Source organism: Bison bison, unplaced genomic scaffold (assembly GCF_000754665.1).
Source record: "Bison bison bison isolate TAMUID 2011002044 unplaced genomic scaffold, Bison_UMD1.0 scf7180017864479, whole genome shotgun sequence".
NCBI lineage: Eukaryota > Metazoa > Chordata > Mammalia > Artiodactyla > Bovidae > Bison > Bison bison.
In genome coordinates this window covers 5,233,563-5,259,018 of record NW_011495039.1, presented here as the reverse complement: position 1 = coordinate 5,259,018, position 25,456 = coordinate 5,233,563, and the positions used below count along the sequence as shown (strand labels likewise).

At 39.4% G+C, this 25,456-nt stretch overlaps 1 long non-coding RNA gene across 1 annotated transcript in view; it reads right to left on the bottom strand.

The window, feature by feature from the left end:
- LOC105004535 overlaps positions 1-6,663 on the bottom strand; it is a 57,821-nt gene extending 51,158 nt beyond the window's left edge. The window contains exon 1 of the long non-coding RNA XR_827235.1: positions 6,560-6,663. This is a non-coding gene — a long non-coding RNA (uncharacterized LOC105004535). The remainder of the gene's footprint in view (positions 1-6,559) is intronic.
- Between the last annotated feature and the right edge of the window lie 18,793 nt (positions 6,664-25,456).

Sequence of the window (25,456 nt, the reverse complement as noted above, 5' to 3'; positions counted from 1 at the left end):
TATTTTCTGATCTATCATTCCTTCCACCAAATAATCTAATCTTATTTCTGACCCTTCTATTACATAGAACATGCAAGCTTAGGTCATGCCTGATCTTCATGTCCCCAAAGCAAACAGATTCATCTCTATCCATTTATTGTTTAAACTTTTAGCAGCGCAACTCTTAGAATTAACCATTTACTTCTTTTTATCTCTAATTATAATAAATTTAAATAATATTTTAAAATTTTAAATATATTTTTTATTAGGTGGATATTTAACACAATAATTTTAAGAAGAACAAAACTGTCTCCAGAATATTAAAGAATTCCTCCAGCTAACTAGCTGAAGAGGAATCTATACACTCTGAGATTATCAAACGTTCAACCACCAACTTAATTCTTCACAGGAAGCTCCTGGAGGATCATATCCATGTCTTCTATTTTCCTTCAAATAACAGTCCCCCTAAATCCTAATTTTTTATGAACAAAATTTCCATCATCAGTTGGAGTAATTCTAATTACTGATGAAAATCTCTTAAGCAGCTGAGATTAATATTCAGAAAGGTGAGAATGTTTGAGATGGGCAAAAATTATCCTAATCCACAGGATTTTGCTGCATTTAAATAACTTGAATTATTTTATATACAAAGGTACACTATCTTATGAGATAGATATATATTTATGATATTGATATCTAACTAGTTCCAATATTTCATGAGTCAGAGAAAGCAAAGTTTCTTTCAGATATTACTTGATCATTATTCAGTTCATTTTAAGCAGACTTTTAGCAACTTATCTATTTAGATATAAATAGGTTACTCTTCAGTCAGTTGCTCAGTCGTGTCCAACTCTTTGCCATGGACTGTAGCATACCAGGCTTCCCTGTCCATCACCAACTCCCAGAGCTTGCTCAAACTCATACCCATCGAGTCAGTGATGCCATCCAACCATCTCATCCTCTGTTGTCCCCTTCTCCTTCTGCCTTCCATCTTTCCCAGCATAAGGGTCTTTTCCAGAGAGTCAGTTCTTCGAATCAGGTGGCCAAAGTATTGGAGTTTCAGCTTCAGCATCAGACCTTCCAATGAATATAGAGGACTGATCTCCTTTAGGATGGATTGGTTGGATCTCCTTGCAATCCAAAAGACTCTCAAGAGTCTTCTCCAACACCACAGTTCAAAGGCATCAGTTCTGCAGTGCTCAGCTTTCTTTATAGTACAACTCTCACATCCATACATGACTACTGGAAAACCATAGCTTTGACTAGACAGACCTTAATTGGCAAAGTAATGTCTCTGCTTTTTACATAACCATCAATATTAGATATCCATGTATCCTCTTTGCAAAAGAATATTAAATATCCTATTTTTATTTTGGATCAAAGTCTGGAGTTGTTTTTTTAATGCATTCTAAGAAACCAAAGTATATGTGTATTCTCTATAATAATTTAATATATGAAGAATAATATAACGATTTCATTGTTGCATAAATAGTACAGAGGCAGAAAATGTCAGTGGTTGTTTGCAGTGAACTAAGAAGGAATCAGTTGATAGTTGCAGTCTTAAGAACTAATAAAGTAGAATATTCACTTGTTTTTCTTCAAGTAGTGTAAAAATGTTACTAAATGATAAACTGATTATTCTTTACCATGAAAATATACGTGCCTTTATATGTTTTCATATATATTTAAATTATATAATTCAAGTATGCATATAATTACACATACAAGAACATTTACTATACATATAATGTAACTTGTTTTCAAATAATGTGTATAATCAATGTAATCTTGCAACCAATTTAGTCTCCTTCTCTAACAATTAAAATTCTATATCCTAGCTGATATTTCTGATTTCTTCATTTTATAAACTCGGTGTTTTAGACTCCATCATTCGTGGTTGCCCCAGATTTGAAATGCAGGACTAAGCAGAGAACACATGTGTACATGTAACTTTACTTCCATAACTTTTAGCCTTGTAACCTCTAAAAAGGTATATATATATTCCATCTTTAATACACCCAATGTTAAGAATTATACTACTTATGCTAACTATCTGAAACAATATGCACAATTCCTTGTGTACAGGCATTTTCATAGAGGAGTCTGGTGAACTTTCATTTACATTTCAAAGAAATATAAGAGTTTTTAAAAGTTACATATTCAAAAAGAGATTAGGATTGTCAGTAAAGAACATCTAGTTGAATTTAAATGAGGGATTAGCAACCTTTTTTAAAAAATAAAAGTATATCCTACTCAATATGTAGGACAGTTATACTAAAAGCATATTTGTCGTTTATGTGAAATTCACATTTAACTGGGTGACCTGTACTTTCATTTCCTAACACTGGCAACCCCTGTCTAGAGTTACTGTACAAGCTGCCCCTTCTCATTTTTTGCTGAAAACAGCAACATTCCTCTTTTTTTTGCAACATTTCTTTTATATTTCAAGTCAATCAATTTCTAAGTTCCAGAAAGTAACTTCAATTATTGTATAGCACTTAATCTGTCCCAATTAAGCTTCTACTCTGTGCCATACACTGTGTTTGATATTATGGATCCAAAGATAAAATAGATAAAAATAAGGCAATTCTGTTCCTGAGAGTTCCTAATCTAATGGTATGATCCATCATGAGGATGGCCCTGACTCCAAGTGGGGCTTCACACAAGATGCAGCATCCATGAATCTCTGAACAAGAATATATCCCACCATTACAGAAATCGACATGATTAAAAAATAAAGCACATTATAGGGGCTAAAGAAATTCTGGTCATTGGTTTAACTTTAAAATACAGAAGTGCCCAAGGTTTCCTTAGTAAAGTCCTTCAGAATTTTAGATTAGGTTAAGATTCTGTGCCAAGCTTCAGACAAACTTTAACATCAGATCAGATCAGATCAGATCAGTCGCTCAGCCGTGTCTGACTCTTTGCGACCCCATGAATCGCAGCACGCCAGGCCTCCCTGTCCATCACCAACTCCCGGAGCTCACTCAGACTCACATCCATTGAGTCAGTGATGCCATCCAGCCATCTCATCCTCTATCGGCCCCTTTTCCTCTTGCCCCCAATCCCTTCCAGCATCAGAGTCTTTTCCAATGAGTCAACTCTTTGCATGAGGTGGCCAAAGTATTGGAGTTTCAGCTTTAGCATCATTCCTTCCAACGAAATCCCAGGGCTGATCTCCTTCAGAATGGACTGGTTGGATCTCCTTGCAGTCCAAGGGACTCTCAAGAGTCTTCTCCAACACCACAGTTCAAAAGCATCAATTGTTCGGCACTCAGCCTTCTTCACAGTCCATCTCTCACATCCATACATGACCACAGGAAAAACCATAGCCTTGACTAGATGAACCTTTGTTGGCAAAGGAATGTCTCTGCTTTTGAATATGCTATCTAGGTTAGTCATAACTTTCCTTCCAAGGAGTAAGCATCTTTTAATTTCACGGCTGCAATTACCATCTGCAGTGATTTTGGAGCCCCAAAAAATAAAGTCTGACACTGTTTCCACTGTTTCCCCATCTATTTGCCATGAAGTGATGGGACCGGATGCCATGATCTTCGTTTTCTGAATGTTGAGCTTTAAGCCAACTTTTTCACTCTCCACTTTCACTTTCATCAAGACGCTTTTTAGTTCCTCTTCACTTTCTGCCATAAGGGTGGTGTCATCTGCATATCTGAGGTTATTGATATTTCTCCTAGCAATCTTGATTCCAGTTTGTGTTTCTTCCAGTCCAGCGTTTCTCATGATGTACTCTGCATATAAGTTAAATAAACAGGGTGACAACATACAGCCTTGACGAACTCCTTTTCCTATTTGGAACCAGTCTGTTGTTCCATGTCCAGTTCTAACTGTTGCTTCCTGACCTGCATACAGATTTCTCAAGAGGCAGGTCAAGTGGTCTGGTATTCCCATCTCTTTCAGAATTTTCCAGTTTACTGTGATCCACACAAAGGCTTTGGCATAGTCAATAAAGCAGAAATAGATGTTTTTCTGGAACTTTCTTGCTTTTTCCATGATCCAGCGGATGTTGGCAATTTGATCTCTGGTTCCTCTGCCTTTCCTAAAACCAACTTGAACATCAGGAAGTTCACAGTTCACATATTGCTGAAGCCTGGCTTGGAGAATTTTGAGCATTACTTTACTAGCGTGTGAGATGAGTGGAATTGTGCAGTAGTTTGAGCATTCTTTGGCATTGCCGTTCTTTGGGATTGGAATGAAAACTGACCTTTTCCAGTCCTGTGGCCACTGCTGAGTTTTCCAAATTTGCTGGCATATTGACTGCAGCATTTTCACAGCATCATCTTTCAGGATTTGGAATAGCTCAACTGGAATTCCATCACCTCCACTAGCTTTGTTCTTTGTTCGTAGTGATGCTTTCTAAGGCCCACTTAACTTCACATTCCAGGATATCTGGCTCTAGGTCAGTGATCACACCATTGTGATTTTCTGGGTCGTGAAGATCTTTAACATAGAGGATCACATACTATAAAGACAGACAGATGTGCTTGAGAATCTACAGTAGCACTCCTTGAACACTACTGCACTGAAAGTCTCATAACAGGAAATCTGTGTATTCACAAACATCCTTACTGTGTAACAAAAGATAACCTCCCCTCTGCCCACCTAGGTTTTAAACATTGTTTCTAATGCAACGTTTATTTTTTCACAAAACTAAAAGCACTTGGCTGCTGAAAGGCAGCCTCTCTCACATCCATGCATGCACACACCCCCATAAAATACATCGAGACTGCTTCAGGGGGAGGCAAGACGGTGGCAGTCACCTAGAGTACGATGCCATTAAATGTGTAATTCCCCTGTGGTTACAGTGCTGAACTTTATGAACATCAGTTTATGAGCATTTGTTCTTAAAAGATGAAATGAATCCACTGCCCACAGCTTTGAAATCAGGCAATTGGATTTTTGCTGAGTAGTGACTGACTCCTGCAACTTCTTGAAGTACCTTATAGTGTTTTCAAGGACAAGATACTGTTACAGGTTGTACTGGGTTCCCCCAAAATTCAGGGGTTGCAGTCTTAAATCCCCCAGTGTTTCCAAATGTGACCTTATTTGAAAATAGAGTCACTGAAGGTATTATTGACCAAGATGAGGTAAGACTGGAGGAGCGTGGGCCCCTAAACCAGTATGGCTGACATTCTGACAAAAAAGGGGACTTTGAACACAGAGTCATGCACAGAGACAGAATATCATGTGAAGAGGAAGGCAGAGATCCCGGTGATGCTACCGAAGCCAAGGAATGCTGCAAGTTACATCAAACTGCTAGAAGCCAGATGAGAGTGAACAGATCATCCTTCACAGCAATCAGAAAGAACCAGTCTTGCCAATACCTTGATCTGGGACTCTAGTTTCATCTGTGAGAGGATAAGTTTCTGTTGTTTTAAGTTAGCCTGTGTGTGGTCAAGGTTGTCAGGACAACCCTAGCAAACCAATCCGCGTGCTGTCCCCTCCCCCACCCCCAGTCTGGGGGTAAGGAAACACCAAAGCTTCTACAACTGAAAAATCATTTCTCCCTGTAAATTTGCCTGTTACTCACCTAACCTCCCAGAGAAGGCAATGGCACCCCATTCCAGTACTCTTGCCTGGAAAATCCCACGGACAGAGGAGCCTGGTGGGCTGCAGTCCATGGGGTCGAAAAGGGTCGGACATGACTTAGCGACTTCACTTTGACTTTTCACTGTCATGCACTGGAGAAGGAAATGGCAACCCACTCCAGTGTTCTTGCCTGGAGAATCCCAGGGACGGGGGAGCCTGGTGGGCTGCTGTCTATGGGGTCACACAGGGTCGGACACGACTGAAGCGACTTAGCAGCAGCACCTAACCTCCAAACAAATTTCTGCCCAGCAAAATGTTACTTTAGTACACAAAGACCTTTACATAATTGGTCAAGTCAGGTTTATGAAATATGAAAACTAACGCTGCGGTTTTAATGCAGAAGCAAAAGTCACACCGAGATGGAGCTGATAAAGCAAACATACTAAACTCTCTAGTTCCGGGCACTGAGCTGAGATCTTACTCATTAATACCTCACCACAAATGTGCAATACCGTGCCCCTCACTTTACTTATGATTAGCTGGGGCCTGAAGATGTTCAATAACTTGATGGAAAAAAAAAAAGAAAAGAAAGGTCACAAAGCTAATTAGCAGAGCCAGTGCTCAAACCCAGCAAGTTTGGCCCCAGGGTCAACACACTTAACCACCATATTATTCTGCTTTAGAGCTGTATGTTGTGAAAAACAGGATTTAATCAAAACTGACAGTGTGCAATAACGGAAAACATGTAGTGTGTATTCTTTATAAAAGAAGGGCAGTGCACATTGATTCCAATTAACATTTTATAGAAACAGTCCCGCTATTCTCGGCTTGGAGATTTCACCCCCAACAAACCAAAGAACTCGCTTCCACCAGCTCTCGGTGATTCTGCAATTCATTCCCAACGTGGGCATCTAAGGGAACCAAGAGAAATGGACAGGACGGTGTGATTTCCGGTCCCAAACACACCACCCCGTGAACAATGGCGGATATAAATGACAAGCTATTCCTACTTTATCACACTACTGCACCGTACCCACAGGAAACTTTCCAAGAAAGCAGCTTCCTTTTGGCAGAATTCTTCATCCTTAAAGACATCCTTCCAGGCACGACTACCACCGAGAGCGCAGCTTGCGGGACCAGCTCTCCGTCAGTTCTGACGTCACCAGCGTTTTCTCCCCGCCCCGCCCCACCCCCCGCCCCCAAGACGTTTGTGGTTAGTACTCCCACCTGTCGTTTCCACCGTTAACCCTGGAACAGAGGCTGTTGAAGCATTAGTGCTTCCAGGTACTAACAATAAAGGGGTTTCAACGACTTAAGAACACCTGTCTACCTGAAACCTAGAAACTGTATTGAAGCTCTCTCTTCTGACTTCATTAGCCCAAAGAGGAACTTAAGAACTGCGTTCACATCCATCATATAACTTTCTCGTATCCTAAGAAAAAATGCTGAGTAAAGCAACACAGCCCAAAAGAGCCGATATATGTAGCTAGAGTTGATTTCATACCTAGATTTGGCAAATAACTTGTATATATCACAGAGGAGTCTTAGCCAATCATGTTTCTTAGGTCAGACCTGCTAATACCACTCTAAAACCTTCATAAAAATTACACGGCTGTTGGTTTGTTTCAAAACCTTCAACCTCTAAAATACAAAAATCAGTCATCTTTCTGTATCCATTTTGTATTAGAGTCTTTTCCAAAGGAGGACAACCTCAGAGGTAAGCCCTTCAGGGGAATACTATGCAGTGTGATCATCCTGAAACTTGTTTTCTGGCCGGAGAGGGTGAGGGACTGGGGCGTGGGCGGGTGGGTAGCTTTTCTTTAAGAAAGCAATGGCAATGTGCTGTACATCTGAAATTAACGTGATATTCTAAATCAATTCCATGTCAATTAAAAAGGATATGCAAAAACGTTAAAATAAGAGTAAAAACAAAGCAATGGCAGCTGCTTCAAGGAAAAACCACTCCACTACAAATTCATTTTCTAGATTCTGTAAGCTTATTGTTAAGTAGCAAGAGCAAGCTTTTCAGGAAGAACTCTTAAGGTCAAGTGTCAGCCAAATGTCTGTAGTTAAAATGAGGACTTCTGCTCATTTCAAAAGATAAACCACCTGTGAGTAGAGGGCCCTTTTTTGCTGTCATCCTCTCCACCAAGGATGATCTCTTTCTCTCAGCTAATGTGGGCCGTCACACCTGTTGCTACTCAGAACAAGAGGTGATGTATTTGTTGATTTTATCCCTTGCACATGATCAATCTCCTGAAGAATTCACAAATGCACCCACATACCCAAAGCTGAGGGTCTTTTTTAGCCTCCGTTTGACCCCACTCCTGTAAAAACATTTCTCTAATAGAACCTGAAAGCAATCTTTATGGGTTGCAACAAACAGTACACACCCTTTGTAACTGGATCAGGCAATCCTAGCATGGGGCAGCGCAAACAAACCGGGGCTCCACAGCGTCAGCGGCCTCCACTTAGGAGCTGGAGGAACAGGATGCCAGCCTGTATCCGTCTCCTTACAGGTGGGTGTTGGCTTACTTTAGGCAGATGGTGGGTTTATGAGTCTAATGTATTATATATTTCTCAATAGACAAATATTTGCACTGGACCAGAATGAATAAGAAAAAAATTCCTCAGTTTGGTCTCCAAAGTATATCCGAAGTTTTAGGACACCTCAGCATTTAAACTACTGTCGGAGGTGGGGGAGGGCTTCCCTGATGGCTCAAGTGGTAAAGAACCCGCCTGCCAGTGTAGAAGCAGGTTCGATCCCTGGGTCAGGAAGATCCCTTGGAGAAGGAACTGGCAACCCACTCCAGTATTCTTGCCTGGGAGATTCCATGGACAGAAGAGCCTGGTGGGCTACAGTCCACAGGGCTGCAGAGTCAGACACAACTGAGCTACAAAACTACAGCAAGAGGGTAGGGGAACGAGTCACGAGCCCTGACTTTCTTTTTTCTTCTGCTTAAACCTGACCCAGTCAATAAAGGAATGGAAGGGAGCCATGTAGTGAGGTCTATTGGGGACTGACTAGATTTTTCCCATTTGGAGAGTTCTTTGATATGTAAGTACATACTAATTAATAAAAGGGTACTAATCAGGTTCCCAACTTGAATCAGAAAGTGTGGCCTATCTAGTTGTCTTTCTCTAGTAATTTATGTTGTTCCTTCCACAGTATGACAGGGTCATTTTTTATCTTAAATGTGAACTGCACTGGTGAAGAAATCTGAGTAAATGTTCAACAGGTTTAACAGAATATTAGTTTCACATTACACCTCTAGAGCAGGAGTATACGTACCTGTCTCTTCCCTATAGGCCTGTTTTTTGTTTTTCACTTTTGTTTTTTCTATACTTACTGAGAAGATGGAGGTTAGTATTTAATTTGGCTTCCCTGCTGAACCTGAAAGAGCTGCCTCACTGCAGGGGCAAGGAGACAGATGGATTTCAATGGATGATGGCATTATGGAAAACACATCACCTTCTCCAAAGCAGCAACCCAAGGAAAGCCGGAGTTGGCCACTGGAATGAAAATTAATTTCATAAATGCAGTAAATGTTTTATGTCCTCTAAATGTGGTGTTTTGACTTTTGAAAATGAGTCACAGTGGGAAAACTTATTTAAAAGAATACCCCCAAAAAGCAAAATAGTTTGACTCATAAACTTTTTCATATAGCATGACTGGAAAATTCGATTTAAGAAGGAAGATAATTTGATTCATCTGATTTTTCTCCACAAGGAAAAAGCAATCAGAGTAAGATAAAATTTCCAAAGAACTTCTTGCATTTACTTCCAGAAGAAAGGTTCAGAGAAATACAGTAATTGAGTTTTCCAGTTATGCAAGAGTGTCCTGATATGGCTTGGAGTAGGACCACAGACGAGTATCTGGGGGATATTTAGTGAAAATATCAAGGAAGGACTATTTTTCTCTCCCTTTTTTTTTCTCTCTCTCTCTTATAAATTTAAAATAATTAGAGGAGGACAAAAATGACTTAAAAGAAGTGTCATGACATAAATATCCATTAATGTTCTTTAAGAAGTATAAGTAAAAAATAGGAATAATTTTAAATTACTTTTGTTGGATGGAACCTATACAGCCTGAGAGTTATCTGAGTTAGAATAATTATTTTGATCAAATACTCTGGTTAATTATGACTCATAATACATGAAATATATTCAAAACATAGATTTTTAAAACTGTCTTAAATAAATAATAAAATTAATCTTTGACTATTGAGAGCCTTCTAGTATCTCCGATTTTCATCATACCCAAACAAATAGTTCCTTCTCTCCCTATTGCTCAACTCTCAGGAGGCTTCCACAGGCCTGAAGCCTCTCTTGAAATACTTCCCTACTTTTGTTACGTCAACTCTCTATTGTTGTTGTTCAATCACTTAGTCGTGTCTGACTCTTTTCGACCCCGTAGACTGCAGCATCGTAGGCTTCCCCATCCTTCACTATCTCCTTCACTAACTTGCTCAAACTCATGTCCATTGAGTTCTAAGCCATCCAGCTATCTCATCCTCTGTGATCCCCTTCTCCTCCCACCCTCAGTCTTTCCCCGCATCAGGGTCTTTTCCAATGAGTCTGCTTTTTGCATCAGGTGACCAGAGTGTCAGAGCTTCAGCATCAGTCCTTCCAATGAGTATTCAGAGTTGACTTCCTTTAGAATTGACTGGTAACTCCATACTGCAGATTTTCTACCTGCCTTTCTAGTCAACTTTTTCTAATGTACTCCCTAAATCTCTGATCAACCTCCTACTTGGCAAGCACAAGGGCTCCATCCAAGGACCTTCTTTACTTTTTATGTATAATCTCCCCATAAGCGATCTCATCTAATTCTATTTATTTAAAACCCACAGATAAACTGATGACTCACACATTTTATCTCCTGACCTGATTTCTCCACCAGACTCCTTATTAGTAAATAGCACCATCTTAATGGTTCAAACCAAAAACTTCCCATGACTTTGGAAGACTCACCCATGACTATTCCTATTCCTCATTCCCCTCAACTAACCCTTCAACAAGTCCTATTGACTGTACTGCCGAAATATATTTCTTTGCGTATGATCTTTCTTCTGTCTCCAGTGTCACCCTCTGGTTTATTCATTATAAACCTTTCACATAGACAACTGCAGTCGCTTCTGAATGATTCTTCTTGATCCAGTTTTTTTTTTTTTGTAAGTCAATAAATCTGCTTTCTTAACCTAGAATAACCTTTTTTAAAAAATGGAGCAAGGGCAAACCACTCCCTGGCATAAACCAACTTAATGGTTTCCCAATGGGCTATGTCTCTGCATGTTAAGATAAGAAAACCCACTTGAAATTGACGTAAATGATAAAGGGAATTTACTGACTCACACCAGGAAGATCCAGAAATAGCGCATCTCAAAAACGTCATCAAAGTTCCACTTTCTGCTTTCTTCTGCCATCTATGGTGTTGAATCTCTCACAATAATGGCTCTTAAAATGTCTGTCAGACACAGTCAGGATAAGAAAATTTTTGTTCATGTCCAAAAGGAGGGAATAAGTGTCCATGATCTCCCCTAACTGGATGTCTTGGGTCACAGACACACTCCCGACAAAAATGACTACAGACAGAGGACTGGGAAATGCTGATTGGCCTGAGCCAACAAAGACCCATTCATGGAGCTGGAGATGAGGTCAGCTTCTCACTGAAGAATAAGGGCAATGCATGAAGATGTGTAAAGATTCACGCATTCAGAAAAAAAGGATGTCTTAGTTTGGGTTGCTGTAACAGAATATCATAGTCTCAGTGACAATAATCATTTATTTCTCACAGTTCTGGAGGCTAGAAATGTGAGATCAGAGTATAGGCATGGTTGGGTTTTTGGTGAAGGCGCTTGTCCTGCTCTGGGCTTCCCCAGTGGTTCAGTGGTAAAGAATCTTCCTACAATGCAGGAGACCCAGGTTTGATCCCTGGATCAGGAAGATCCCCTGGAAGAGAGCATGGCAACCCACTCCAGTATTCTTGCAGTGAAAACCCCATGGACAGAGGAGCCTGGCAGGCTACAGTCCATAGGATTGGAAAGAGTCAGACACAACTGAAGTGATTAAGCATGCACACACACTCTACAGAGAGCTGTCTTCTCCTTGTATTCTCACATATGAGAGACAGACAGACAAAGAACTCTCTTGGTCTCTTCTTATAAGTGCACTAACCTACTCATGAGGATTCCACCCTCATGACCTAATTACCTCCCAGAGGCATGCATGCATGTTAAGTCACTTCAGTTGTGTCTGACTCTTTGTGACCCCATGGACCATAGTCTACCATACTCATCTTTCCATGGGATTCTCCAGGCAAGAATATTGGAGTAGGTTGCCATGCCCTCCTGCTGGGGATCTTCCTGACCCAGGGATAAAACCTGTGTTCTCTTATGTCTCCTGCATTGACAGGTGGGTTCTTTACCACTAGCGCCACCAATCTCCACATTCTAATACTATCACATTTGGGAGTTAAGATTTCAACACATGCATTTTTGGAGAGATGCAAACATTTAGTCCACAACAAGGTGAAAAGGAAAGTAGGCAAGCAACAATGTCCATGATTCATGGCCTATAAGGTGCTACTGATCCATTTCTGTTCTCCCAGCCTGCTCTCCACTCTTGTACCAGTCTTCCTTTTGTTTGCTGTGTCCACACAAACTGGCACTTATATTACTCTCTCATGCCAAGAATCTCTTTCTCATTTCAGATTATTTTAACTCATATCTCCTGCCTGAAACAGGCTTCTCACTCAGCTTTTCAACTGGTTCCTTTTAATCCCTCTGATCTTAACCCAGAGCACTGCCTACTGCCTCTTCTGCTCTGGGCTGTTTAAAACCATGGCAGTTGTATACACCCCCATTCTAACTATTGAGCCTTAGATTTCACTACATCTCTGAGGGATTTCATCACAAGCAGCATAATGGCCTAAAAGTTCATTTTACCTTTAATTATTATAATTTGTATGTTATGAATTAAAATAGAGGTTTCATTTAATTTAAAAATAGATACTTGTTACTTTTCCCTTTGAATCAAAAGGAAATTCTCAGAGGAGTATCAAAGAAGCCAATCTGGAAACTTTGCTTCCTCAGCAGTCAAGAAATCCTATTATTTGAGAAATAGCCCCAATCAAGAAACTAGCATATCTGGAGTTTGTGAGTCAGGGATCAAATCTGCAATGGCCACAGCAGGTGCACCAGTCCTGAATACAGGCAGCTGTTCTGCCAACCTGGTCAGTGCATTGTCTTCCTTTGAAAGCACCTTCTCCAAGAATCCAGCTCCTACTGCACTGTGATCATTCCTCCAATGAATATGAAGCTCTTAGACTGGTTTGTTGGAGTGTATAAAATTGCTAAGGCTTTAGGAACACGTCTGATCTTTGAAAATTAGATACTGTGACAATAACCAGCAATATTTAGCCCAGTTACAAAAAAAAAAAATATTTAGCCCAGTTACTACTACAATGAGTTAAAAAATACAAATTGACATAAAAGCTTGCAAACATACTGTGATAAATTAGAAAAGATAACTGTATGATAACTGATTTATAAAACATAAATTTGATAAGAGAAATGTCAGGATGAAATGAGGTACTGGAGCTCTTGAATGCAAACGATGCCTTTATTTGCAGAAGAGGAAAGTATTTGGCAACACCAGCAGGTACCCTAGGAAATTTCCCTGGATTTTGGTTGTGAAAATTAAAACCAGTCGTGCGTGCGACTTAGCACGCACGTAAGGGCTGAATTTTGGTTATGAAACCTTATTCCAGCAGAGACCCAATTAAATACTGATTACCAAGTGTCTATCTGTGATGACAGTTCTCTGGGTAAAAATACATGTATTTGCAAGACAAGTATTGAAAGGCTAACGCTGGCCTCATTTCAGAGCCTGTTAGATTTTTGACAATCCTTGACTTTTCAGTTTAACACTGCATCAATCATTTAGAAGGATTCTTGGGTTATTTGCCATTTCCTGTATGTGTATGCCCTTGTTGCAACAATAAAGTTTGCCAGATTCTATCATCTCATAGGTTGAAAATGTAAAATACATGCAATTTACTAAAATAAAACAATCGGTTGTAAGATCATTATTTTATATAAAACACTAAAAATGATTTAAAGTGTTGCCAATTCAACTATGATACATGATCCATTGTAAAAGCATTATCATTTTTAAGCTGTTAAAATGCTGAAAAAATGTGCATCTTAGAGGAAATGTGTTTGTAAAAGACATAAGGTAAGGCTAAGTCTTGGTTTTTAGGGTTAGATTTACTAATTCAGAGTTCCCTGAATCCCAGCAACTAGTTAAGTTACTAAAAGAATAGGTAACTTCTTATATTTTCTTTAAAGTTCAAAAGGAAGTCGTCTTAAATGAATAAAATGTTTTTCGTGTGTTTGGAACCTATTATTTTCAATCTATGTACCTATGAAGTAAGCCAAGCTCTCTCTGACCTAGAATTATGATAACTACTTTCACTTGCCTCTGTAATTTTAAATGTAAAATGAGAGGTTTGGAGCCAACAATTAATAGATGTTTGACCTTGGACAAATTATATAACCTCTGGATTTTTCTCCTTTATAAATTCAGATAATAATAACAGTGGTTCTCTTATAGTAGCATTGGCATTGTTACAGTATTCTCCCAGAGTATCTAAGTAAGATGAGTATTATGGCTGTTTCATGTTGTACAGCAGAAACCAACACAACATTGTAAAGCAGTTATCCTCCAATTAAACATAAATAAAACGTAATCAGGAAGAATGCTCACACACACACACACACACACGAGGTGTAAAGTGCTTGGACCCAATGGTGCCCAGCACAGTGCAAGCACTGAATAAATTATCATTTCACATCTACTCAAACATGTAAGTAATACAGAATTAAGTTCTATCGACATGCCCATGGGAAGGGGAATAGGAAAGGAAAGTGTTCTAACTGCTACTACTAATTTATAAACCACCTCAAAATGTAATATATTAAAAGTACTGTTTTATTATGTGTACTGATTCTATGGGTCAGGACTTCATACAGAGCACAGATCCATAATGTTGAGAAGACTTGAAGGTAGCCAACGACTACAGCGCATGGCAACCCTCTTCAGTATTCTTGCCTGGAGAATCCCATGGACAGAGGAGCCTGGCATGCTACAGTTCACAGGGTTGCAAAGAGTCAGACACAACTGAAGTGACTTAGCACACACCTAAGGGCTGTGATAATCATCTTAAGGTGTCTTCATCTGGGAGTTGATGCTGGGCTCTGAGCTGGTGGTCAACCAGAAAATGTGTATGTGTATTTCTCTCATGGTCTGGAAAGGTTAGGGCATCCTACACCATGGTGGCTGGGTTCCAAAGGCAAGCATATTCAGAGACAGGCAGAAGGTGTATTGCTTTTCTGACCTAGCTTTAGAAGCCACATAACATCACACAGTATCACCAAATTGACAAAGAAGTAACAGAACCAATGATTTAATGGGAGGAGTGTCAGAGTTACATTGAAAGAAGAGTATGTGGAATGGGAGATTTTGTTGCAAAGTATCTGGAAACAGTCTTTCAGAGAGAGTGAGAGAAAGTAAGAGAGAGAAATTTTCAAGACAACCTGAAGGATGAAAACCTCTTATGGCATAGCTTTGCAGCAAAACAATTTGGAAAGACACTTAATTTTGAAGTGCCAAATAACTACTGCCTAAATACAGAAACTCACTGAAAACTGTCAAAAGTTTATTAGGCTCATATACTTTGAAAGAGAGCAGACTATAACAAAAAAGTTTTCCAAAAGTTTCTTCTTAAACTGAGCAGAGCAGAGATAATGAAAAAACATAAAGTTATTGTTAGATATATAGATACTCAGGATTCATCATAAACTAGGTGAGAGCAGAAATTCAGTAGTCAGCATATGCCTGGGAAAAAGAGTAAACAAAAACAGCTCAGTTCATAAAAATTCTGTTAGTTTTTAACATTAAATTGTAGAATTCTTATGATTTAAAATTAATTGACCCTTTATTATACAGATGCTTGCTTCTTGGAAGAAAAGCTATGACCAATATAGACAGCATATTAAAAAGCAGAGACATTACTTTGTCAACAAAGGTCCGTCTAGTCAAAGCTATAGTTTTTCCAGAGTCATGTATGGATGTAAGAGTTGGACTATAAAGAAAGCTGAGCGCTGAAGAATTGATGTTTTGAACTGTAGTGCTGTTCAGAGTCTTGACAGTCCCTTGAACTGCAAGGAGATCAAACCAGTCAATCCTAAAGGAAATCAGTCCTGAATATTCATTGGAAGGACTGATGCTGAAGCTGAAACTCCAATCCTTTGGCCACCTGATGCAAAGAGCTGACTCATTTTAAAAGACCCTGATGCTGGGAAAGATTGAGAGCAGGAGGAGAAGGGGATGACAGAAGATGAGATAGTTGGATGGCGTCACCAACTCGATGGACATGAGTTTGAGCAAGCTCTGGGAGTTGGTGATGGACAGGGAAGCCTGGCGTGCTACAGTCCATGGGGTCTCAAAGAGTCAGACACCACTGAGTGATTGAACTGAACTGATGCAAAGTACCAGATTATTTACTTCATATCTGAACTTTGCAACGTTATGAAGTTGGTATAATTGCCCCCCTTTTACAGGTAAAAAAATTGAGGCTCAGAGAGAGACTAAAAAAATTTGGCCTATTTTTTCTGATTTCTCACTGTATGCGTTTTCTACTACCACACAATGCTTTTGACTTGCTTATAAAATTAACTTCTTGAGGACATTAAGTTAAAAGAACCAGACAGACATTTCTGGCCAGAACTGGAAACAGGAGGAAATCCCAAGTATCACAGTAAGCTTTTTACTTGAAATAGACTAAAAAAAAAAATCTGAAGAAGAGGGCATTTAAGGTTCCCAGCCAGCCACAGACCCAATGGCTCTGCAGAGCAATGTGCTTTAACAGGAGCCCCATCACACAAGGCCTAAGTTGATTTTAAGTATTTCTGCAAAGAGTATGAACCAAGAGGAAAAAATAAATTAACTTCAAACAGGAAGAAAGTAGAAATCTTCAGGGAGATGTCTTAATGGGCCAAAACACAAATTTTGAACAAAAAAATTATAAATGTTCCAAAGGTAGTTCCAGAAATCAATAGGGACAAACAAATGACAAAATACAAATCTGAAGCTGGCTGTGTTAATTAGCTAGAAAAATAAACATAGAGGTTACATCAATGTTTCTGGAGCTTACTACAGCCAGTAAAAAATAGGCTGACAGGAAACTGTTCTGGAAGCTTTAACGTGACAGTTCTCCTAAGCCCACTTTTCCGCTTATTCTTCGTAGGCTGTATCCTGGACTTTCCTTAGGGACATCGTTAGATTTGCATTTTTCTCACTGTCTGGATTAACATGCCCTTCCAGACTTCTCTCAGATAATAAAGTAGTTTATTGAGCTACTGAAACTTTTTTAATTTGGAAATATTTCTTTTAAGATAGTGTGATAGAGTCATTTTATTGAGGTTTGTTACTTGAGACAAAAAGAATCCTGGGTATTTTTTTTAAATGTGTGTCACAGCACAAAACCAATTACAGGGCTGAACTTTATAACTGATAATCTAATATTGATACTTTCATCTAAGCAGTACATCAAGTTCTCATATGAAGTTGGCTATTTACCTGAAATCTCACAGAAGAAGTTAGGGGAAAATGTTCATTCTTAAATTGGAAAGTGAAAACAACTCAATGTACTGGCCCTAGCAGAAAATGTAAAAGCAAATTAAGAGTATTCAACTACATTCTTTCCACAAATAAGGTAGTTCTAACTATTTAGAAAAACAAAGCCCTTTGTTGGAACCTCTCCCAGTAAGTTTATGTATCACCATTTATAATAAAATTCATTCCAGTTATTAATTGCACATGAGTAATTTTAAATTCACACACACAGACACACATAGGCACATAGACACAGCAGAATGGATCAAGAAACAAAAAGGACTGGTATCGTCCCTGTTTAAGTGTCTTTCTATGGTACCTAAAGCTAGTTACTGGTGGCTTAATTCCTTTCCTATTCAGAAGCATCTATATCTGAAACCTGCTTTTTTAAGTGTTAAACTAAAAAGCTAGAATAAATCATTAAGACTATGTTTCCTACCACTTTACCAGAGTGAGAATTATTATTTAGAGATAATTTAGAGAAAAACTACATTTAGAATATTTCTGCAGCTCACAAGGGATTACCAGGAGATCATCTTAGCATTCATCTCTAGATTATCTGGCCCAGGATGGATGGGTTTCAACAAAGCCAGAGACTAATCCAGTGTTCCCTGGCTTATGTAAATGAATTGGCTGCTGTAACTTCATCCCTAAAATGGAAGATAGTTTCAGACCCTGATATTTCATAAACATTCACCCTCCTATAAATAATGACTACTCAAAGGGCCACATTTTAGCATCTTCAACTTATCTTCACAAATAGGAAAAACACTCTTTGAAAATGAACATCATTATTCTTTTGCACCTAAGGATCTAGATTTAAATTCATTATTGAGTAGGATGTAATTTGAGACTTTTCCCTCAAGCTTTGATTTGGAACTCTAATTAGGATCCTGAAGGAAGGTACCTAATTAGCAGAAATCCATCCTTATATACCAGGAACAGCTTCATAGAAGGCTAAGGAGTTTTTAGAAGGAACTGTATAAGCTAAAAGGATATGGAAAACCCCCTTTAGAAACACTCCCACGCCTTCCAACCCATTCCCTACAAACAATATTCGATGTTGTTTTGTTACCTTCAAAATGCTCCAAGCCTCATAGAAGCCCATCAATACCATTAGAATCTAGACTGGTATAGATTGTTAAGCTGGTTAACAGAACTTCAATTCCCCCAAATGCTCAATGAATACCCCAATGAAAGAAATACAGTTTATTTTCATATTTAGACAGTAACTGGATAAGTTTCAGTGAATGGATAAAAGTGATCTGTTTTAAATATATAAGACAAACTGCATAAGAAGCATTTAGAGGCTAGTGGTAAAGAACCCTCCTGCCAGTGCTGGAGACATAAGAGACCTGGGTTCGATCCTTGGGCTGGGAAGATCCCCTGGAGGAGGGTATGGCAACCCACTCCAATATTCCTGCCAGGAAAATCCCATGGACAGAGGAGCCTGGTGGGCTACAGTCCACAGGGTCGCAAAGAGTCAGACACGATAGTAGTGACTTGGCATGTATGCATAGTAAGTTTTATGTCAAACTGATTAAGTTTTTTATTAGCTTGTTGTCTTAAATAAGTAAATATTCCCACCTGAAATCTTATTTACACCACTTTTTGGCACAGACCCACACTTCCAAAGTCATATCAAAGTTTAACGTCAAACCAGCCGGATATCCACTATCATAAAGTCACAGTCAGTGATAACTGACAGTGAGACTCCATGCAACAAAAAAAGGCACTGTTCCAAAGTGGTACTTACCATCTACACAGTTGCATTATTAAAAATGTTGAAGGCAAAGTTAACATTCTTTTCCCTCTGCTATACCAAGAAATTCAGACTCATCAATGGCAAAGATTTGAATTAACAAAACAAAAAGGGGCTAGAGAGAAATAATGTTATACAGTAATAATTCCCTCTTCTCGGGAGTCATAAGGCTACCCCTAGGGCTTTCCAGAGAGAATGAACAAACTGGGTAAACTTGGGGCAAATGTCTTTGAGTCTAAGGATCAAGACAAACCAACAGCACCCCTAAAACAGCAAACTTGAAGGGCCTACCTACATGGCTCCACTGGCAGGTTTAAGTAAAAACATAATTCGATCTTTGATTCAGATAAAGGACTATTTACAGGATACTTCTGCTCAATTCCCTGGTGCCTCAGGCAGTAAAGCATCTGCCTACAATGCTGGAGACCTGGGTTTGATCCCTAGGTTGGGAAGATCCCCTGGAAAAGGGAATGGCAACCCACTCCAGTATTCTTGCCTGGAGAATTCCATGGACAGAGGAGCCTGGCTGGCTATAGTCCATGTGGTCACAAACAGCTGGACACGACTGAGCAACTAACACACTTCTGCTCACTTGTTCCACCCAAGCAGTCAGGTTCACTTCAGTACTCCTTGGCTTGTGGTCAAGCACCTAGGCTTTGAGTGGTGCTGGACTCAAATCCTAATTCAGTCATTCAAACCTAGACAGCATTTTAAAAAGCAGAGACATCACTTTGCCAACAAAGGTCCATCTAGTCAAAGCTATGGTTTTTCCAGTAGTCATGTATGGATGTGAACTGGATCATAAAGAAGGCTAAACACCAAAGAATTTATGCCTTTGAATTGTGGTGCTGGAGAAGACTCTAGAGAGTCCCTTGGACAGCAAGGAGATCAAACCAGTCAATCCTAAAGGAAATCAACCCTGAATATTGACTGGAAGGACTGATGCTGAAGCTGAAGCTCTAATATTTTAGCCTAGAACCAACTCACTGGAAAAGACCCTGATGCTGGGAAAGATTGAGGGCAAAAGGAGAAGAGGATAGCAGAGGATGAGAGGTTGGATGGCATCACCAATTCAATGGACAAGAACTTGGGCGAACTCCAAGAGATGGTGAGATACAGGGAGGCCTGGTGTGCTAAAGCCCATGGGGTCACAAAGAGTTGGAGAAGACATAGCAACTGAACAACAACAACTAATCCTGACTGCTTGAAAAACATGTTTATAAATTCATTGGCTTCTGGGTTATTGCTCCATGTTCAGAAATTTTTGTAAAAGTAAACACAACTTCACAATGACCAATCTCTATCATTTTTTTCACGCTTTAGTGTTATTTCAACTGTCTAGAACACACATGACTACCTCTGTTTTCTTCTAGAGTGTTTCTTTTTCTATTTTCAGTTCCATAGCCATTAATGTCTCTTTCCACATCAGTCAGACATCTTCCTAAGACCATTAATGGGAACCACTGCAAAGGAGGTTGTTAGATCAAGCAAAAGGAATCACCACGATGAAAAATAAAACTCAAAGCCCCAGCACCCCTAAATGATTCAACACATTTGTGGAACAAAGCAACAGCCATCAGCACAGCTCTGGGTATCTGAGGAGCTAGAGTGACTTCTACATTTTCGAGCCACATTCTTAGGTCAAGTGGAATAAGTTTAGCTGCCCTACTTTATCTCACAGCGGTTTTAAGAGGCAAATGATGTGATGTGCATAAAAGAAACTTGTGCCCACAGAAGCACGTTGCCATGGAAATGTGGAAGTAGCTCTATCTTCCTAGAAATAGGTTGTACATTATCATCTCAACTAAGCAGTGGTCTGATTTTCCATAAAATATCTACCTTGGTGAAAGATTTTTTTGAGATTTCCTAAGGTTTGTTCCATGGAATATTAATAGATATTATGCAAATGAAATGACAATGAAACCCCTTCCAAATTTTTTTGATCAGATAGTCTGAAAAAAATGCTTGGTTAAGCAAGATTAAACAGACTTCATTCCTGCAGAACTTCTGAATGCCTTTAAGATGCTAATATGCAATACTTTGTGGGTGCTGTATAATGTGATTTCTAAGCCTCTTTGACTATAAAACTGTTTTCTTAGGGAACATCTCTTGGCAATAATGCCCAGTGAGTATCATTAGGAAACAGAGCACTAATAATTTTTTTTTTCTCATACAACTTGCTGAACGAAGCAGAACTTACTCAGCATGTATCTCAAACCTCCAATTCCAGACAGACACATAGAAAGAAGCCAAGGGAGTTAACACTGATTCCAGCTGAGTTCATCCCTTTTCTAATAACATTAAGATAAATAGGATTCTGAGCATCAGATATTTTAGAAATAAATCAGGCTTTTGCTTGCCAGGTTTCAAAGTAAAATCATTGGTAAGCGGATATCATTAGGCCTAAACTCACCCACCTGCATCACCAGAGCCGTTCTTCCACCCCACCCACCCCCACAACCATATTCTAACATTCTAGGTTCTAACTTTGTCCTTCTCTTTTCCATTCAAAACTTAAGGTCCTAAAATTTCTGGGACACAACTAGGGGTCCTAGTGAAAGAGAAGCTGGATAGCCGTAGGCAAGTTACTTCACTTTTCCCGGCCTCGGTTTCCTCTAGTATAAAGCAGATATAATAGCATAGACATCCTTGTTTTTTAAATTTAGGAAGTGAAAAAATTTGAGTAAGTCCCTTGCTATGGAAACGCACTGGAGAAGGGACTGGCAACCCACTCCAGTATTCTTGCCTGGAAAATCCCATGGACCAAGGAGCCTGGAAAGTTATAATCTACGAGATTGCAAAGAATCGGACACAACTGAGCAACCAAGCACATACACACACGGCAACTCCCACTACCTGCCGTCTGAAAACCAGGAACCAAATCGTTTTAAACAGTGTAATATCCCTTGTTATCCAACTTTGCTATCCACACTTGCTAAACTAAATAGATGTGAGACTAAGGAGTATTTGTGGTACCCACATCACAGAGTCATTGTGCAGACTAAATCAGTTAATATCTGTAAGGCATTTTGAGGCTGTCTGGCAGAGTATTTGCTATTGTTATTATTTTGGCTACTATAACATAATATTCTATGAGTATTAATAATAGGCCTCTTCTAGGGAATTTATTTTTACTTAACAGAAGCTATCAGTGTTTTAATCCAAAGTTTTAAGAAAGGACTGACCCTCAAATTTTATTTATGTACTCATTTGTTTTTATCAGACGATCTTTTGAGGGGAAAAAAAGAACACAAAGATATGAATCAGGAGACCTAATTTCTGGCCAAACTAATTTCTAGCAAAGTACTAATCATAACATATTAGGTCAGGGCATAATCTGTGAGGTTTCAGTTTCTCCTTGAGAAAAGTGGGACAAATGCTTACCCTCCTTACCTCATGGAATCAAGAGAAAATGAATATAAAAGTATTCTGCAGGAACTTCCCGGGGGTGGAGGGGTTACCTTCACCTTCCAATGCAGGGGGCACAGATTCCATCCCTGAGTAGGGATCTAAGGTTCCACACAGCTCCTGGTCCAAAGACTGAAACGTGATACAGAAGCAATGCTGTAACAATAAAGACTTCAGAAATGGTCCAAATCAAAAAATATTTGTAAAAAATAAGTACTCTGCAAATGGTAACATGGAGCACTCAGGAGGGGACTGCTTGCCATTCTATTTAGGTCCCTGCTCACCATGTTTCTGGGATGTAACCTCAGAATTCCAGTCCTCAAACCCATATGAAACTCAGAGTCATGAACAAATCTGCTGGAGAGGAAATCAGAGCATAGTTCACACCGATTAGCAGACTGTACAGCAGATTAGCAGGCTGTACATTCTGGAAACAACATTCTATCAAGCAACAAACATTCATGGAGCACCTATTAGGTTCCAGAAGGTGTTCTTAGTGCAGCTCTGGCTGAATCATGGGGTATGTGACTCTACCTACCAAAGCAGGGGCTGATGTAAGTTTCCCCTCTCTCCTGCCATATTGCTGATCCTTATCAAGTCACTTATACTACTGGCTCAAGCTTCCTTCTTTGGAAAAATGGCCCCTTGCTTCATGAGACTAGAACTATTTGCAAGCTCACGTTACTAAAGTGTTTGCATTTCTTCAAAAGGAAAGTCTGACTGAAAACCAGTCTACTTATCAGGAAAGTATCAGGGGACTGATTTCCAACTGCAATGCCTGCTTTGTTATTCATTTATTTTCTTCCCTTGGAAATTTAATAAACTTTATCTAAAAGGTCATGAGTCCTTCCTGAATAGCACTCCAAAGGTATTTGTATAGCATTTAATATTTAGCCAATCCTTTACGATCAGACTGTTTATTTTCCTCCTAGCAACCTAAAGTAGTTCATTACTATCACATTCTGTATAGAAATGAAGAAGCTGAGGCCCCAAGGCATATACACTTTATTATACTTACTCTGTCAGTCAAGTGAGAATCAAGTCATCAAGTTGAATAACACTTTTAATTTCTTTTTTATTTTATCTCCTAAGTATAATTGACCATACAAAGAAGATTTAATCCTAGCAGGAGGGGAAAAAAATCTGAGATAAAATACGAATCTGGTGCTATACAATAAAAAATATTACTGTGCTTTTTTCCTTTTCTCTCTTCAATAACCTTTCCCTTTATCCCAATTATCTGCTAAATTACCCATAAAATATGCTATCCGCTTATTTTAGACTAATAAAATATTGCAAAAAAAAAAAAAGAAAGAAAAACCCACAGGTGACTAAAAACCTTAGGTTAAAAAGAAAGGGTAAAGTCACTGAGATTGAATTGCAACTCCAGAGCCTCTATCCTGTGAACTTCTCTAGTTCAAAAGCAATTTGTTTTTCTAAAGAAATAGCATAAACCTTGACTGTCTGAGGAAACTTCAAAGTCATGTTCTCCAACCTCAGCTGGGCTGTTACTGTCTGACGATTCTTTCATACATCTTTATTAAGACTCTTGAGAGTCCCTTGGACTGCGAGGAGATCCAACCAGTCCATTCTGAAGGAGATCAGCCCTGGGATTTCTTTGGAAGGAATGATGCTAAAGCTGAAACTCCAGTACTTTGGCCACCTTATGTGAAGAGCTGACTCATTGGAAAAGACTCTGATGCTGGGAGGGATTGGGGGCAGGAGGAGAAGGGGATGACAGAGGATGAGATGGCTGGATAGCACCACTGACTCGATGGACGTGAGTCTGAGTGAACTCCGGGAGTTGGTGATAGACAGGGAGGCCTGGTGTGCTGAGATTAACGGGGTCGCAAAGAGTCAGACACGACTGAGCAACTGAACTGAACTGATTGAGTCTCAGCCCATTCACAACTTTAGCTTCAACACATAGATTCCACAAGTTATTTTGATTTTTGGTAAATGGATCTTTTACCATTTATGAATGAATGAATGAATCTTTTCCTTTTTCAATTCCCAACTTCACTTAAGCAAACAAAACTATCTTCTCCTTTAATTCTTCTCACACTTTGGGGCCCTTTTCCTGTTATCTCTAACAAGCTTAGATGGACTCCATTCTAAAGTGAACTTTCATCAGCCCTGTTATTTCCTCAAATTATCTCCTCTCTTGATCCTAATTTCTTGAGCTATCAGTATTTGGTTTTCCACAGCTTATTCTCTCCCCAACCATAACCCCAACCCCTAAAAACTGGCTTTTGCTTTCAATTACCTCCTTTTATGTCATACACAGGGCACATTTATTCACTCAGCAAATTCTTTTGGCGCATCATTATACTTGGTGCAAGAAACACGATTGTAACTTGGATTTTACAATCTAGCAGGGAAGACAATTAAGTAACAGGTGAACAAAAAATACTTGGAAATAACAAGGTATGCTACAAAGGAGATGAACAGGTAGACTGCTGGGTGAAAGCAAGGGAAGATTACCTACTGGGGTACCGTGGTCAGGAAGGCTTTTCTGACATGGTGGCAAAAAAATAGCCGGTTGTTCCATAGCCTGTAGAATGACCCTTTAGAACAGACCAATCTATAAAAATCTGAAGCAAGAAAGAACTTGGTGCCTTTGAAAAATGAGTCAGTTCAACACAGTAAGTAGGATGTAAAGTAAGGGACGATGAATCCTGGAAACAGACTCACCGGGGTCAGGAGTCATTGCAGGCTCAGATTCTGAGGCTATTTCTAGTAAAACTCCAGTCTGCTAGGCAGAAAACATTACCTGGAAATGGCAGTTCAGTTTAAGCAGACACTTCCAGCAGAGAGTTCTATCATGAATGATCAGGATGCCCTAACAAATAAACAAGGCATGCAAATATCCAGAAACAGGCCACATTCAGAGATTCCAACAGCCAGCATGAGGGGATTCTCTGAGCAGAGCTCTGAGCCCCAGTTATCAAAAGCCAGTTCCAAGATGGCTCTAGAAGAGGAAGGCTAGTGCCCTATTCTGGGGGTCGGGGGAACCAAGGCAGGAGGTGAACCTTAGGCAAAGGCACTTCAGTGAAGATTCAAGGATAGACTATAACACAG